At 37.2% G+C, this 15,806-nt stretch overlaps 1 protein-coding gene across 2 annotated transcripts in view; it reads right to left on the minus strand.

Annotated features, from left to right (window-relative positions):
* ZNF366 (zinc finger protein 366) overlaps nt 1-15,499 on the minus strand; it is a 36,796-nt gene extending 21,297 nt beyond the window's left edge. Inside the window, exon 1 of one of the 2 annotated variants that reach the window (XM_059491839.1) lies at nt 15,424-15,499. The gene's annotated coding sequence lies outside the window, so the exon portion shown is untranslated. Of the gene's footprint in view, nt 1-14,179; nt 14,237-15,423 lie in introns of those variants that run through there. The other variant, XM_059491838.1, reaches the window with a different exon arrangement.
* Nucleotides 15,500-15,806: the final 307 nt, after the last annotated feature.

Here is a 15,806-nt window from a genome sequence, read left to right on the forward strand (position 1 = left end):
CTCACACAATTTGAACACAACACTTATAGATCAAAACTTTCCCTATAAAGTATGTGCTTCAAATATCTTCCAACTTTGTCTCATTTTTCCCCAGCAATAAAGGTACAAAATTCTTCAGATAGTGCATAGTAATTGAGGACCCAGCTATGTTATTTACTGCTTTTGTTGGATTATTGAAATGCTGCCAAAAGTACACAGAAATGACAGTGAGTTGTTTCTAATTGCTTTCTTGTTTCTTGGCTGCCAGTTAATCCCCTCTTCCACACACAGTTTTGTATGAAGTTTCACTCTTTCTGGAACACAGAGCTGTAGAACCCCTTGAAATTACTAGAAAGAAACATTTTCCTTGCACTACTAATCTTTGACTGCTTTCACTGAGCATATGGGCTCATTCCCCTGGCCACAGCTACAAGCATCACAGGACCAATCCTACAAGGGAAAGTGTTTATAGACAGCAACCAGCACAATCAGAGATATGGTGTATAATTCAACACAAGAGGACTTTAAAAGAAAGTAGAAGTCTATATATGGGTCACCTTGCTGTTTTTTCTACCCCCGAAACCACCATGATAATGTATAAATTATTTCTTCTTTCATTCTGGTGATGAAGCCTTGCTAATTTGAATGGAGGCATGATCTTAACTATGTCCAGAACTTAATTCCACAAAAACATGAGTTCTGACAAAACCATAGAAGAGACAACAGTTTTGACCCCAACGCAAAATATACTTAGGGAACAGTCCTTTGTTCTTTAAATAACTTCAGCAGAGAACTTTAAAGTTTTAGTACAGGTCCACAGTACTCTTTTTCTACCTGGCCCTGGAGTAGCAGACGCCATTTTAATGCTCAACACCAAGGAGTTTGAATTAAAATCTTTTTGCATTATTTTAATATTTTTTTTTATTTACATATTTTTATATTCAAATATCACCTAGGTATATTGCATTTCCTATACAAGAACTTTGAACTTCTTTCTTTCTGTAGAACTTATTATTTAAAATGTAGTGCTATGTAGTGTGATTCCAAACATTGGATGGTCATAGAAAATCCTAGCTTTTATCCATAATAGACAAGTTACTAGGTTTGAAAAGCTGGTTTGGAAGCTCACTGAGACAGGGATTTCCATCGTGTACTGGTCCTTACACATAAGACAGCCCACTAAACTGAGCTCTCCAGACCTAAAGTCAGTTTCTGTAGAAGAGACAAGCATCCTCAAATTTTATTTCTTTATGTAAATGGAAATACAGTATTTTGAAGAATAGAACTACAAATTAACTCTTCCTGCCCTTTCAAAACAAGAAAATAAAAGTTAGAGTGAGTTGAAATAGTTGTTGAGGAATTTCTGAAATAGAAATCTATGCAGCAGCTAATATTCTTGTTAACTTCCATGAAAAGGAAGAGAGTTAATGCAGAATATATATCACCATTTATTTTCTCATGTCCACTCATTTCTAAGACAAAGGATTAGAGAAAGTATGTAAATGATGTTATTCATGCTACAAGCAAATACGTTGTTACAGTTTCCAGTTAATATCCAGTACTGGAGTCAACAGCAAATTTTCCTAAGAATTCAGTAAAATCAAGATTGCTTCCTGGACAAAAGAACTTTCTGTCTATAGACGAATAACATGTCCTGCCATAAAAATGTGAGGTTATGAAGCTTCTCCAATTTAAACCCTGACTACAACAGTTCTGATTGTTCTCCTGGGCAACACAATCATAAAGCCAGAAATAAGGCTAAGATGAGTGAAAGAGATATGACAAAGGTTAATGGGTTACTTTATTAGGACATTTGCCCTTATGTTTGCTCTTTCAGAATAAGATGAAACACACAAAGTGGAGTAGGTCAAAAGGGGGCCAAGTTGGCCAAACAACTTCTCTTCTCTGGAAGAGAAATTCCATGGTTAATTGAACATGTAGGACTGTAGAAACCATGCCCTGTAAGAGTGCAATTCTGCTCTCCTTTTGAGGCCTGAAATATGGGTGTCTATAAGCAAAGAATTAAAACTAACAGCTCGTTCTGTTGGATGTGGTGAGGATTCCCGACAGATTTAGCACTATTACATTTCTTGAGCTGAAGTTGAGCAGTTGGTGAGCTTCAGCTTTATTGAACAACCAGCTGGGGTTTTTTTCAATCACTGATTCTTGTCAACTGTTATTATGGCGATAATTATCATTATCTTAATAGATTTAATGAGCTCTCAGCCTGCTCTTCCAAATATGTTTTGGTTTTAAATGTAGTATTCAGTTACACAGCTGTTGAACTAAGCAGCAAATTATTTACACAATTTTCTCTCATCTGCTATTTATGCAAAACTTGCATCTGGCTCATGATCTGACTGAGGGATTTTATTATTATTTTATTATTTTATTCTGAAGTAATTTCATTTCAGTAGTGGAGCACTCCCTACTCAATCTAAACAGCTTTAACTTGTTTGTCAGACTTTGAAAATGCCAAGAACACCTGTACTAAGGTGAAAATGCCCATTACTGGTAACCAAGTATTTTCAGGTGGTACATATCTGATCCCTCCTTACAATTTTCCCTGCTATTTTCCTTCAATGAAAGCATGAATCCTTCTAGGCAGAAAGTAATAAAACATGTCCATGCCCATATCAGAATTTCTCTAAAATCAGCATCAAACCTACCAACCTATTCTTTAGAGAAGCCAGTGCATGGTGTACTCTCTATCCCTGCTCTCCAGGCATAAATATCCACATTTCAAGCAGAACATTTTGAAAAATGGACCCCATTAACACATATGGAGTGTATGCTAATAAATTCAATGTGAGTATATAAACTCTGTGTATATTATGTGCATGCAGAACTAAGTATGTATTAATACACACAAATCAGCCTTCAATTTTCTAGCTACAATATTTGAAGCTAACTTAAAATATTATTTGTGTTTTAACTGAAAAGAGCACTTTTTTTGTCATAGTTTGGAGCTGGGAGAAGACAAAAATTTGGACTACCTGGTGAAATTTTGACTCCCTTGTAAAAAAAAATATGGATTTGTGGAAAGTATCCAAAATCAATGAGTGCAGATGTTGATGAGGAGACACAAATATAGTGGAAGTTTTTAGAAAAACAAATCTGAGCTGGGAATAATAGTCATCGAGTTTAGTCAAATCCTTTTCAATACCATTTCTACAAACACTTGTTTTCTCAGTCTCACATGCATTGCAGTGAGATGTCAAATGAAGTCCATGATTTGACCATTAACTTAATTGTCTATGGAGATAAGGTTTCTTGTCCCATGCCTTTTACAAGGGATATGTCTACTTAAATGGAGAGTGCTATCAAGATAAAGACACTGCCATATATATTTCTCTTCCCTTTTTGGATTATCACCACTAATAGAACTGGAAATAAGTAAGCAATTGTTCATGAAAATTATCTGGAATGACTGAAAATGAGAAGTGGACCAGATCAGGTTTTTTTTCCTACATTAGTATGATAGTACTAAGAAGATTACTGTCTTTTCACTTCTCCCTGGGAAATTACCTTCATTTGCTGGTAGTAGGCTTCAGGATAAAACTTCTTCTTTCCATCAGCAAATGTGAGGGGTTTTTTCTCAGTGAATGCTTTGTAAAATAAAAGTGATAACCTCTGTCATTCATCATAGGACATAATCAAATTTCACTAAGGCCTATGGGAAGACTTCCAAGGGCATCAGAAAGTACTTCTCACAGTTTGTCTTATTATTTGTTATGGGTTCTGTTGCCCAATGAAATAGGAACCCATCTATTCCTCAAACAAATGAAAAAAATACTTATGTCTTCAGAACATATGTCAGCAGGTGGCAGCCACTGCAGACAAGCTTAATGAAAATCAAAGGATGTTAGTTGATTAAAAATCTGACAGCTTGACATGACACAGTAAACAGTTACAACAAGAAATGAACTGTCAAGGACATCTTATTTATTAATTTTTTTTTCCTTCATTTGCTATTTTGGTATCATTCTAGCTTCTAGTTTGAAGTTAGGTCATTTTAGATATGCCTTCTGGTCTAAGGGCTTCCTATCCAGCATAGCTCCATTAATATTGTCTGGGAGGTGCCAGCAATACAAAGAAATGGGTCTTCTCACAGGAAACTGTGCAGTAGAAAATCTCTCTGCATTGTCTTTGCTTCTCCCAAATTTTAATATTTTAACTTGCATAATTTTTTGTATATTAGCTGAGAAATGCAGAAGTTGAACATACCCATTTGCCTGCACTGTCTTTGAAATCATTGTGGATTTGTGTGCAACTTGTATTCATTAATTTCATTGTTTGCATTCATTTTCAGTGAGCAAGACACTATGAGCACTTTCACGGGAGTATAGTTAGTTACTTTGGTATTCATTATAATAGAGGAAATGCCTTAAAACAATATCAAAATTATACACATTCACTTTTTCATAACTTACAGATAATTTTTACTTTAATAATTACTGAAAGTATGAAACAAGATTTTCAGATTTCCTCTGCTGAAAGTCTGGAGCAGTCCCACCACGCAGCCTGCCAAAGCTGGGGTACTGTTCGTGGCATCAGATGTTTTATGGCATAATTTGTGTTCCATGATTGCATTGATTCAATTTAAACCAAAAATAAGTTGACAGATGCTGTAATGAGGTAGCTGCAGATTTATTTCTTCTCTCCAGTATGAGTGCTTAGTTGTCAGTTTAGCAAAATGGTTTGCTATCCCTCTTGCTGCTTTTATGTGTGCTCTGTCCTTCTTCTAGAGACACCTTTGTTACCATTTTCTCTACCCTTCTGCCACCTAACAAGGGAGTGGGTGAGGGTGACAGAGCAGTATGTCTTGGTCACCCACAGACCATCCACCCCAGGGGCTTACGGGCAATGCCTCTAGCACTACTTAGCCCTGTGGACCTCTCTAGTCATTTCAGGTCATTAACAAAGTAATTTTTGAGTATAGTCTAGAGTGCTGGTTTGGATCTTTATTTTTCTTTTTCTTATCCTTCTTTTTTTTTTTTTTTTCTTTTCTTCCTCTTCATGAGTTTTCTTAGTCCTTCTCCTCCCTCCTCATTTCTGTATTCCACCTGTTGTTCATTCCCTCTCTATTTCTCTATTCTGTTTGCTAAAACAGAACGCAGAGGCAACCTGCATAATGAAACACATGTTTCATGATCAGCAACACAGAGGCAACCTGCATAATGAAATTAATGTTAAGTCAACAGATTCTGAAGTATTACCTGTTTACACAAAGTCACCCCAAACCACAGCCACACAGGATGGGAGCCTGCAAGGCACAGCAAATTATATGGTCTTAAAGTGTGTAAACGGACCAAGATATTTTACGTCTTCAGCTGAGCACCTGCGTCTGCCTGATTTGCTGGTACTGCCATGGAATTCGAAGCTGCCCTGGAGCGCAGGGCAGCGGGAGCAGCGGCTCGCGGCCCGGCCCCGGGCCCGCAGGGCAGGCACGCCCCTCCGCTGCCCTCAGCGCGGCGCGCTCCGGCCCGGCCGCTCGCCTTTCGCGCCTCCTCCGCAAAAACTGGCTAAGCCTAGCTTAGGGGAAACAGCTTCTGGTGAGGCACAGGGCGATGTAAAACCAGGCATGTCAGCCGTGTAGCTAGCCCAAGACACTGGTCTTGGGAAGAATACAAGAAACAGGAAGGCATATTATGTCAACTTTCCAGCCTGATCTTCAGGCATCTTTAAAAACTTCCTGCAAACAGATTGTAACCTGAGGTTACACCCGGGAGGACTCCAGAGGGTAGGAGTCTGCAGCCCCTAACAATCACATCTGATTCCCTTCCCTCTGCTCTCTGCCCCTTGGCACTTGCACTTGTATTAGCCTAAAGGCCCAGCTCCAGCCGGAGACCAGAGAGACCAACACAGGCTTTAGGCAGGGCACTCCTCTAAGAGGTTAGAGATGTGGGTCCAAACACCTTGGGAGGGAAATTAATCAGTCTGCTGTCTTGTGGCTGTTGTATTTTTCCCTAAATTTTGTTGTCAGTGTATATTCAGTTACATGTAAGTATTCTTACAGGACTTGGTTCCTGAGAGTATTTGGGCATGAGTATCCTGAGTTTTCAGACCCTGCTCAAAGCTCAGGGCTGACAAGATCAGGTTTGCCATAATGGTGATATTTGCAGCACATGTAGTAGTAGAAGAGTTTCAAACTGTAAAGTGCAAAGTGTAATTGGTGCCAGAAGACAGGGTGGAAATGCAATTTGATCCTGCCCTCACTAGGCATTGGAGTTAATGATGGATTGGGCAGCTCAATTAATTACTCAATTAAACAACTCTCATCCTACACAGCCTTCTTAATTCTCTCTCTGACATCATCTGTGTTACACTGAAATAATTATGGAATATCTGGGGTGTAGCTGAGAACAAGATTTGGGATTAGACTGCTGTGAGGTGATGACAATTAGACAAATTTCTTCCTTTTCTTAAGTGGGTAAGGCGATTTCATGATGTAGACTGTAACCATGGATATGTCCCTGCCTTTATAAAGTATGTGGAGTCACTTTAATCACTGTTTATAGAAGTCCTATCGCTCCATCCCTGTTTCCTGTCTATCCCATATCTGCCAATGCAAATTAAAATGATGCATTTTTGGCATTGTGGAAATCCTATGTGTTAAATACTTCTTCCTCTGGAAAATCACCAAATTATGTCCATGTAGCTTTAGGATGTTTTTCTCTCCATACAGATATAAAAAGAGACAGGGTGAACAAAAAGAACAAATGAATAATATGAATATTAGGAAGGGTTTTGTAGTAAAATAGTAATGTTTGACAGAGTGTGGAGTCCTTAAAAAAAACTTTGGATATAATCTTTCCACCTACAATGCACAATCATTAAACACTACAAACAGAACAGAGAGGGCTTGGGCTGTTATTTTAAGAAAAATAACAGAGCTATGAAGAACATCCAAAATTAGAATGATCAAAAAAGCATGCCCTTCCATAACCCTCATGCTGTCCTATTTGAGCTTTTATTTTGAAGGCAAACCTTTCACTGGCACTCATGACCTTTAAAAAGGAAATAGACTGAGCTTTCCTTCCTACTGTAATCCCAGTGTCCTTATCACCTATATGGAGGCCAGAGAGATGGTCTGTTCTCCTCCCATCTCTTTGTTGTCTTAAAGAGTAGCTAAGGGCCCCCTTCAGCTTGGTTCTTCAAGCCAGTCAGCTGGCACCCCCATCAGCAGTTAATGGCACTTTATGGGTGGCACATGTACCTCAAAAAAGAAAGGACCAGATAAAATGTGTACACATGATTGGAAAAGGGCCAAGGGATTAAAGGATTGTATGGAAGAGATTTTGTAAAAAGTTTCCGAAACAGATTAAGTTTTAAGTAAAGGTTACATTTTTTAAAATGTGGAAGAGTATAATTAGTCCTCAGCAGAACCATTGCTTTTTTGTATTTATCTTGTGCTCAATTCCTTGTTCTTGTTTCACACAATTCAAAACTCATAGTGAAACTGAAGGTTGCTAAAGTGGTAGGTACCATGTGTTTCAGTAAGACATGTTCTACCCTACAAGAACTGAAAGAAGAGGATTTCACCCACAGAGTGACAGAAGTGAGTATATATTTGTGTGTGTGTGTGTGTGTGTGTGTGTGTGTGTGTGAGAGATTTATAAAAACATATCTGCTACCAAACACTTATCAGTGTCCAGTTATTAAAGGTAATCACCAGATAATGCTTTCCTATTCATTTAGGAAAGATGAATAAATTTTCTTTCAGCTGAAGACTGAGCAGATTTCTTGCTGGAAAAGCTGCTTGGCTGTAAAGACTGATTAATCCTTATTAGCCTCTATTACTCACTTGTAATTAAGCTGGCTTAGTAATGACTTAGATATTTCCCTCTGAACCTAAGTACAACAGAAAACACAGTAAAGGAATTAGACATATCAGTGCTGTTCCTAAGACACCACTGTGTGTATTTTGTTGAGACCCAACAAGAAAAAAATAGGAATCGTATCAATAAGAAAGCATTTTAAAAGCCTCTTAAGGCAAATTGCTGCACCATTGGAAGGAACTTCTTTTGATATATCTGCATTGTGATTAGGGAGCTCTGCTTTCCAAACTGTCAGGGCATAAAACTTCTGTTAAAGCTTTGAAACTGCACTGAATATGTATTTATTGTCCAGAAAAATTATTGCTTGCACATACATCTCACAATTTCATTCAATGAGGGTTCTTTTTTCAAAAAATTATTTACTTTGAAGAGAAATGTGTTTACTTCTTCAGTTCCAGCACAGAATGGCATTCTTGACGGATCATATGAAGTACCTGCAAGAAGTAGTTTAAGATACCTTCCTCTCTGCCTTTGCCCTTCACTTGTGTTGCCAAACTTGAATCTTGTCCTTGACTGAACAACAGAAATTCTTTCCCTCGCTGATCCCCAAAACACATCCTGCGCCTTGCTCTTAATGATTCTGTTAACTGTAGAAAGTTTTAAAAACAAGCACTAGTTTGTTGCCAAAACTACAGAAAATCTGAAATTCAAAACAAATTCTATCTTACTTCTACAATTTTCATCAATTAGAAAACAAATTCCTTTGGTCAATATGGGGAAAAATTCTTGAGTTTAATTATTTTAAACTGAAACAGATTTAAAGTGCTAGTTTTACTGAATTCAATAAAGTAGCATATTGAGTGGGAAAGACATCTCAGACTTAGCCAAGTATCACCAGCAGATACTGAAACGGAGACTAGAATCACAAATAAATAAGCAATTCTTTTTTGCCAAAAAAAAAAAAAAGTAAAAAGAAAATCAGCATAGTTTGAAACCTTAAATTCCGAACATTTCCCAAACCACTCTAGTACTAATCCTTCCTTCACCATGACTGATGCTCTGGATACTAACTCAGTTCAGATTTTCATCACAAGAAAAAGGAAAACCAAAAATCCATCGAACCGCTGTGACTCTACAGCATGACTAAGAATGGCTGACTAGCATCATAAAATGAAGCTTTGTGAGAAATCACCTTATGTATTAATCAAAATATCTGTACCAATCCCTGCCCATACCTCCACAACCCCATCCTGAGTCATTCTATCCAGGACCTTTTCCCCAGAAAAAACAAACATCACATATGAAAACATGTAAAAATTAATAGGAATTATTGCAGTCTTTTAGGAGAAATAGCAGGTAAAGCTCTGGTCTGAGCATGGGAACATTACCCAGTGAATTCTGTCACGACTTGCTCTCCTAACCAGATTCATTGCCTTCCAGTGGGAGCCTGTTCATTGTTTTTTAGCAGGAAACAAACTAGTCAGAATTCTTGCAGCAAGTCATTAGGGTAAACTCTGAGTCCTGATCACTAATGATTTCTGCAGAATCCAGCAATATCCATTCAACTGCATTTCCTTACCCATGTCTGGAGTTTAAGTGAGATTCATTTTCTGTGGGATGTGAAAAAATTAATTAATATGTTTGAAATGAAAGACTGGTACTTCCATTTTTCTGGCGGAGGAAAGCGGAGTTGGTGAGCACCATTCCTCTGATATATGTGACTCTTTCTGTGACATCCTGACAAAATGTTGCCTACAGACACAAAATTCTTCCAGAAATCTGGATGACTTCATATTGTGAGTGCAGCATTGTGCAGGAAAACTGTTTGATATAGCATTCATACTGCTGTGATTCCTTGCTGAGTAGTTCTACAGAAAAAAATATTTTCCTTCTCATTTATAAATGGATGGACTTAATTTCTGGTGAACCTATGAACAAATTGTTGCCAGGTGGCTATTCCAGGAGGTTTTCTACAGTTTTCTGGAATCCCTATCACAGGGCATGGTTTTGGACAAATACAGGATGGTCTTCACAGTTTCAGAAACCTGCACTAAGGAACTGACCCAGTGTGGGCTTGTGCCTACCAGATGCCTCAAACAACTTCTGCTGGTTCTTAGAAGCTGACAAATGCTCTAAAAGCAGGTCATTCCTTCCCTTTCCACCTCCTGGTATTGTTTTCATTACACATGTATTCTAAATACTTTCCAGCAAAAGTAGACTAGTAGAAAAATATTATGCTAACTGGAAGTAGGACATATGCTGCCTTTTCAAATAATGTTCTCAAATAATTTTTATCTGGAGCTGCAAGACCAAAGCTGAAACACTATATGCTCTAGAAAGCAGCTCAGAGAAACAACTAAACCTGAAATACTCGCTACATTCCAACACATCCATCTGGGATACCTTTTGATTTGTTCTAGATCCCATGTATTTCATGTTGTTAAGAGCAAGTCTACCTCTTACTCTTTCCAATTTAAAAAGTTTTAAGTGGCATATCCAGCACAGAGCCCACCATGAAACAGGAAGTCTTTCATCACTGCAAAGAGGGTCTAACAGTTACATTGCAACCCTAAAAAGGGAAGACTGAAGTATAAGTGGCTCTTTCACAACCAGCAATAGCAGCAAACAAATGTAAAGAATGACTAGAAATCATCTTATCCTTCCCAGCCAACACACTTGTGCCTTATCAGGGGGGCTGGTGTCAGAACAGGAAGGAGCAAAGCCACATGGTTCTCTCCCAGAATCATCACATCTGGTCCTCTGTTGTGGAAAGACCAAGATTCCTCCATGCAGGGAAATTAGGTGATGTCTATTCTTCATCAGACCTGCAGACAGAGGACTGTGTGGGTCTTGCTGTGCATTAACATCACTTCTACTACAGCATCATCCAAAAAGAACAGCTAAAAATGTGTGCTCCTTCTCACAGCCTTGCTTTCAATTTTAAATCAGTTTTACCTGTTTCAGCAAAATGTGATGTTATCAGTGTAGGAGACTCATTTTAAGCTATCACTTTTAGTAATTAAACCAATCATCAACTCTGTATTTTTCAGCGTTCTCTGAATTCTAGTGGTTCTAATGGTATGCCGATGAAAGCTGGGTGTTTCCAGATTTACTATTTTGAAAATTGACAAGGGAAAAATAGGTTTTTGGGAAATACACTTCTTACTCAAGACTTTTCCTTTCAAATTAATCAAATTAATTACTGCATATCCACAAAGTAGAAGGAAAATCTGTTAAGGTTTTAGCTTTCATGGTAGAAGAGGGAAGAGAAATTAAAAATAGGGTGATATTTTCATCCTACATTTAAATAATTAATAACAGTTTTTTTCTAACTTCAAAAGCAGGAAATTAGAAATGAAAGTAAAAAGAAAAAAAACCCAATTATTCACATAATTTCTTCTCATAACCTCCAGAGCACAAAAATATTTTCTTTTACTACATGATTACTTAGCTTAATTACTACCAGTGACATTACAGTTTTTACAGTGCATTAAGAATTGTTGGTTGAGAAAGAAAATACTGTGTTTGACTTATCAAGAGCACAGTAATAAGTATAAAAAGTTTTACAGAAACAAGCAAAAGCGTTTTGACACTTGGAAGGATCTAAACCAAACATTAAATAATATTTTTCACTGGATCATTAGTATTTAAGAAGTCAAGCAAGAAGGATCAGTCCCTGTCAGGTAGATACAAACAAAAAATACACACCCAGCATGCAACTCAATGCATGTTTTAAATAATTGCTGAGGAGTAACTTAGGCCTCTTCACTGGATAAAAATCTGAATGTCATTTATAAAATGGCACTGCGTTTTTACAGCAATGGAAAGCTGCAGTCTCAATTTCAGAATAGCAAATTTTCAGCAAAAATAAGCCCATCTCTTTTTTTCCCCCGGATTTGTTTCTTTCTTTTCAAAAGCGTGCATTATTTGTGTCTCTATAATTCTTTCTTCTCCAAGATGACATTCCTTTCTTTTTAGTGATCTTCTGAGATCGTAAGCTGGATCATGGAAAATTACTGGTCATAAGAAGAAAGTAACTATTTTGTTTTAATTGGTGGTTTATTTTTAAAAATTTGCTGGGTTATAAAATTAATCCATCAAGCAAATGAATAACTTGACAACAATCTGTAGGAGTCCCACAGCACTTACAAGGTCTGTTTGAGGAGCTGTTTGATTGGATCATTGGTAACAAAGAACATGCATTGGTGCTCAAAAACCATGGATCATTTCTTATTAGCTAATAAAAGATGTTGCCTTACACACCCTTGATTTGTGTCCTTTCAGCACAGCCACAGAAAATCCCCATTACCTTATGCAGCCTTTACTGCTTTTGTTTCTTATGATGAAATTCTGCTAACATGTCCAGAAGAGTGGAGCAGTCCACTCAGAAACTTTTCTGCATCACTGAGTCTTTGCATTTCAAAGATTGAAAACAATATAAATTCTGTCTGAAATCCATACTCTTCTGTCTCAGTGTATGGGGCTTGAATTGGGTTGCTTCCATGATTCATCGCCTCATGCTTATCATGTTCTAAATCCTGTGTATCTCTCTGGCCTCTGGCACTACTAGGAACAGCACCTTAAAGACATGACACTATGTTTCTCTGTGAGATGCACATCGTGTCTTTCAAACCATCACTTTCTGCTTGGCACCCAGATAGTCCTAAAACAAGTGTCTTGTTGGTGTGCTTTTTTCTAAGAATGACAAACAATTTAAAAAACAAAACAAAACAACAAAAAACCCCCAAACAAACAAACAAACAAACAAACAAACAAACAAACAAACAAAAAACCTCCTTGAGATTCAAAGCTTCAAATTATCTCCTGGCCAAAAATGTACATTAGACATGTCAAAATTTACTAGGAATGTAACTCAGTGCTACTATTCTGCATCCAAAAAGTCTCAATAGTTTACACCATTAAAGAAGCTGGTATTAAATATAAAAAGGCAATGATATTTACAGAAAGACATCTCTTAGCTTCTGTGCTTTTTGAACCTGACCTGTTAACTTGGGATTTCCACAGGCTACAAATTGTTTCTGTAGCCTCTCGGCCATTACTGGTATAGGTTTATTTTTCTATTTCCAAACAAAAACAATAATCTTCTGAATTTTATTTCATTATAATTGAGAACACATCAAATCGAAATAATAGCTTGAAATAATTCTCTGAGGAAATATACATACACTGACTTATCATTTACTTATGTTACATACATAAATATGGCTATTATGAGTAGAAGCAGTAAGACTTTTAAGCAAAATAAACACAAATTGTCTCTTTTTATTATTGGCTTATAATTTTAAGAGTTGATTTATTAACCATTAACAGTCCCATCTCTTACAAACATTGGGGTGAATAACTGAAAATTCATTACACAAATATTTAATTTGTGCCATAAACTAGTAGCAAATCTGTACCCAATACAGACTCAGACTCTACCTTTCTCTGCTGTACATATCTCAGTGACGTAGAAATAACATGTCAGCCAAAAAATCATCTTTCTGACAGCTTAGGAAAGATATTAGACTCTTGTACTAAATCATGTGACAGAAGTTCTGGCAATAAATCATACAATGTGAAAATAAATAAACTCCAAAGGATTGCAAAAATGTATTTTTAAGAGGAAAATAAACCTAATAGGTAAAATATAAGAATGAAATTCAAAATTCAAGTCTGTTTTTTACTGTCAAATTACTAAGCATTCTTTTAAAAAGGTTTCTCTGTGCTTATTATTTGGGACTGGGTTTTAAAACAGTAGGTACTCCTTTTGTTCACCTACTATGATTTGAACAAATTTGTTCATATTTATGTATTTCAGATGATGTCTGAGAGAAAGGATTTATTGTATATATGATCTAAATCAAGAAAACACAAATGTTTATCATCTTTAGCAAAAAAAACCTGGACCTAAAGACTGCAGCTTACTTTTACTTACATGGCAAAATTAACTTTTGAACCAACCAGACCAAAAATTTAAAAGTGATTGCAATCCGGACTAATACCCTGCAGTTTGAACAAAATACTGCCACAAACATAGAGCTTATGTAATTTTCTGTGTGTGTTTGGAAGACTCCTCACTTGATGTAAAAACTGGGATTCCAGGTGTTTGACATGTCAAAATAGCTGTCCAAATCATGCCTTTAAATTGAATCAGTATATATTCACATAAAAATAAACCCAGATATCTCAAGGGGAAGATGTGGCAGATGGTTTTCATGTCAAGACCTGGCACACATTTGTTATTAGCAGATAACATATTTTTTGTGACTTAAGTATAACCAAATAAACAATTAACTCGTACCTAACTAGTCTGAGTGACAGCATTAAGCTAAGGAGTTCAAGAAAGAAGTTATTTCCATATCCTTTGGCAAAGCCCTCTTTGGCTGCTCCCAAAATGAAAGAAATCTACAACTTACCCAGAAACTGGGCTGAATTTCTGGTAGATCATTCCTCCTTATGGAAAAACCTGGAGAAGGACGCCAGATAGAGGGAGGCAGAAAGTCCTTTCCACTAGTTTTTTCAGGGAGGGCTGGGAGCAGGAGGCTGTCCCAGGGTGGAAGCGCAGCCCAGGTACCCTGGCAGGAGCAGAATTTGGAGCAGGGCAGCTGGAGTTGCCTGACAGCCCTCTGCGATATCTGCCCACTGTTTGTAGCCTCCCTGTCTGGGCTCTGGGCATTCTGCACTTCAGAGGACCCTGCACTTCAGAGAGCAGCATGAAGAAACAATCATAAGATGTGCAAATTGTCCTTTTGCAAAGAAATGGACACCTCTCCTATTTCTTGCCCCACCTCTGCATTCTGCTAATATGAAAGTGTTCAGGGGGGGATTTTTCTCACACACTATTTGAAACATACTCTTGCATTCAGTCACTCATTTCACATGGAAATTGTAATGATTCTGATACATTTATGATCAATATGAAAAACATAATTGATGTCTAAAAAGTTGCAAACAGATATACAATTGAGTCCACCCTATTACTGATGTTGGTGTTCAGCCTCAGTGCTGTTATGTACTGCACAACATGAACTTTTGTTTTGTTTCTTTCCAAGTGAGATCCAGGAACCATCTTACCACCTCCGAAATGTCATTGTTCCTAGACTGATCATATGCACAGATAAGTAGAGATAAACATGTGTAGTCCTAAACACAATGCAGTTTGAAGGGAGCAAAAACAGCCCCAGTAATTCTTCTCTCAGTATAGCACAGGTTGGTGTGTTGGAGCAGACTTCAGTACTGGCAGATGATAAATGAAATACATTGATCCCCATATGACACAGCTCCTCTCTATATTTTAGCAACGGCCCAGTGAATCTTGCTGAAACTGTTGGGATAAAGTTAGTGAAGCCTGTAACAAGATTCTCGCAGCAGGACTTATATACGCAAAATCCACAGGAGATTATATTATGAATATTATCAGCCTCTTTGGAAAATACTTTCTTATCTGCATAGACTAAACCATATGTTAATAGCACCAGTATCTAAAAACCATACTGTAGGTATCTCTAGCGTAAATAGACTGCTTATTAATGCATATGGTTATTATTATTTTATCGGTTAAATGTGTATCTAATTAACGCCTTTTCTTAATACTAACACAGATATATATACATATATAACTTTTAAAGAGTCAACCATAAAAGCATTTTACTTAACTTACCAGTTGTTGAAGGTGGAAGGAGTCTTGCCCTAAACACTACCTGCTCTGATATTTGTAATATCTGTCTCTCTCTCCCGCTGTCTCCCTACCCACCCCTCCCCATGCAGAGATTGCAGTAAACTTAGAAAACTAGCAGTGACAATGTTTCAAATGACTTAAGAAGGAGAACAGGAACAATCATTTCGTTCTCTTTTTTTTTTTCAGATGAGTACAGTACCTTCAGAAAGAAGGAAGGAAGGGAGGGGAGAGGAAGTCAACAACCCTTTGCTTTCCTGCAAAAAAATAAGGAAACAGCAGATAGCAATCTCGTTTTCTCTCAAACAAAATGTTTGGAAAAATAAATATATCCAATCCAAAAGGAATTCCTCAAGTATTATATCTGC

Source organism: Ammospiza nelsoni, chromosome Z (assembly GCF_027579445.1).
Source record: "Ammospiza nelsoni isolate bAmmNel1 chromosome Z, bAmmNel1.pri, whole genome shotgun sequence".
Lineage (NCBI taxonomy): Eukaryota > Metazoa > Chordata > Aves > Passeriformes > Passerellidae > Ammospiza > Ammospiza nelsoni.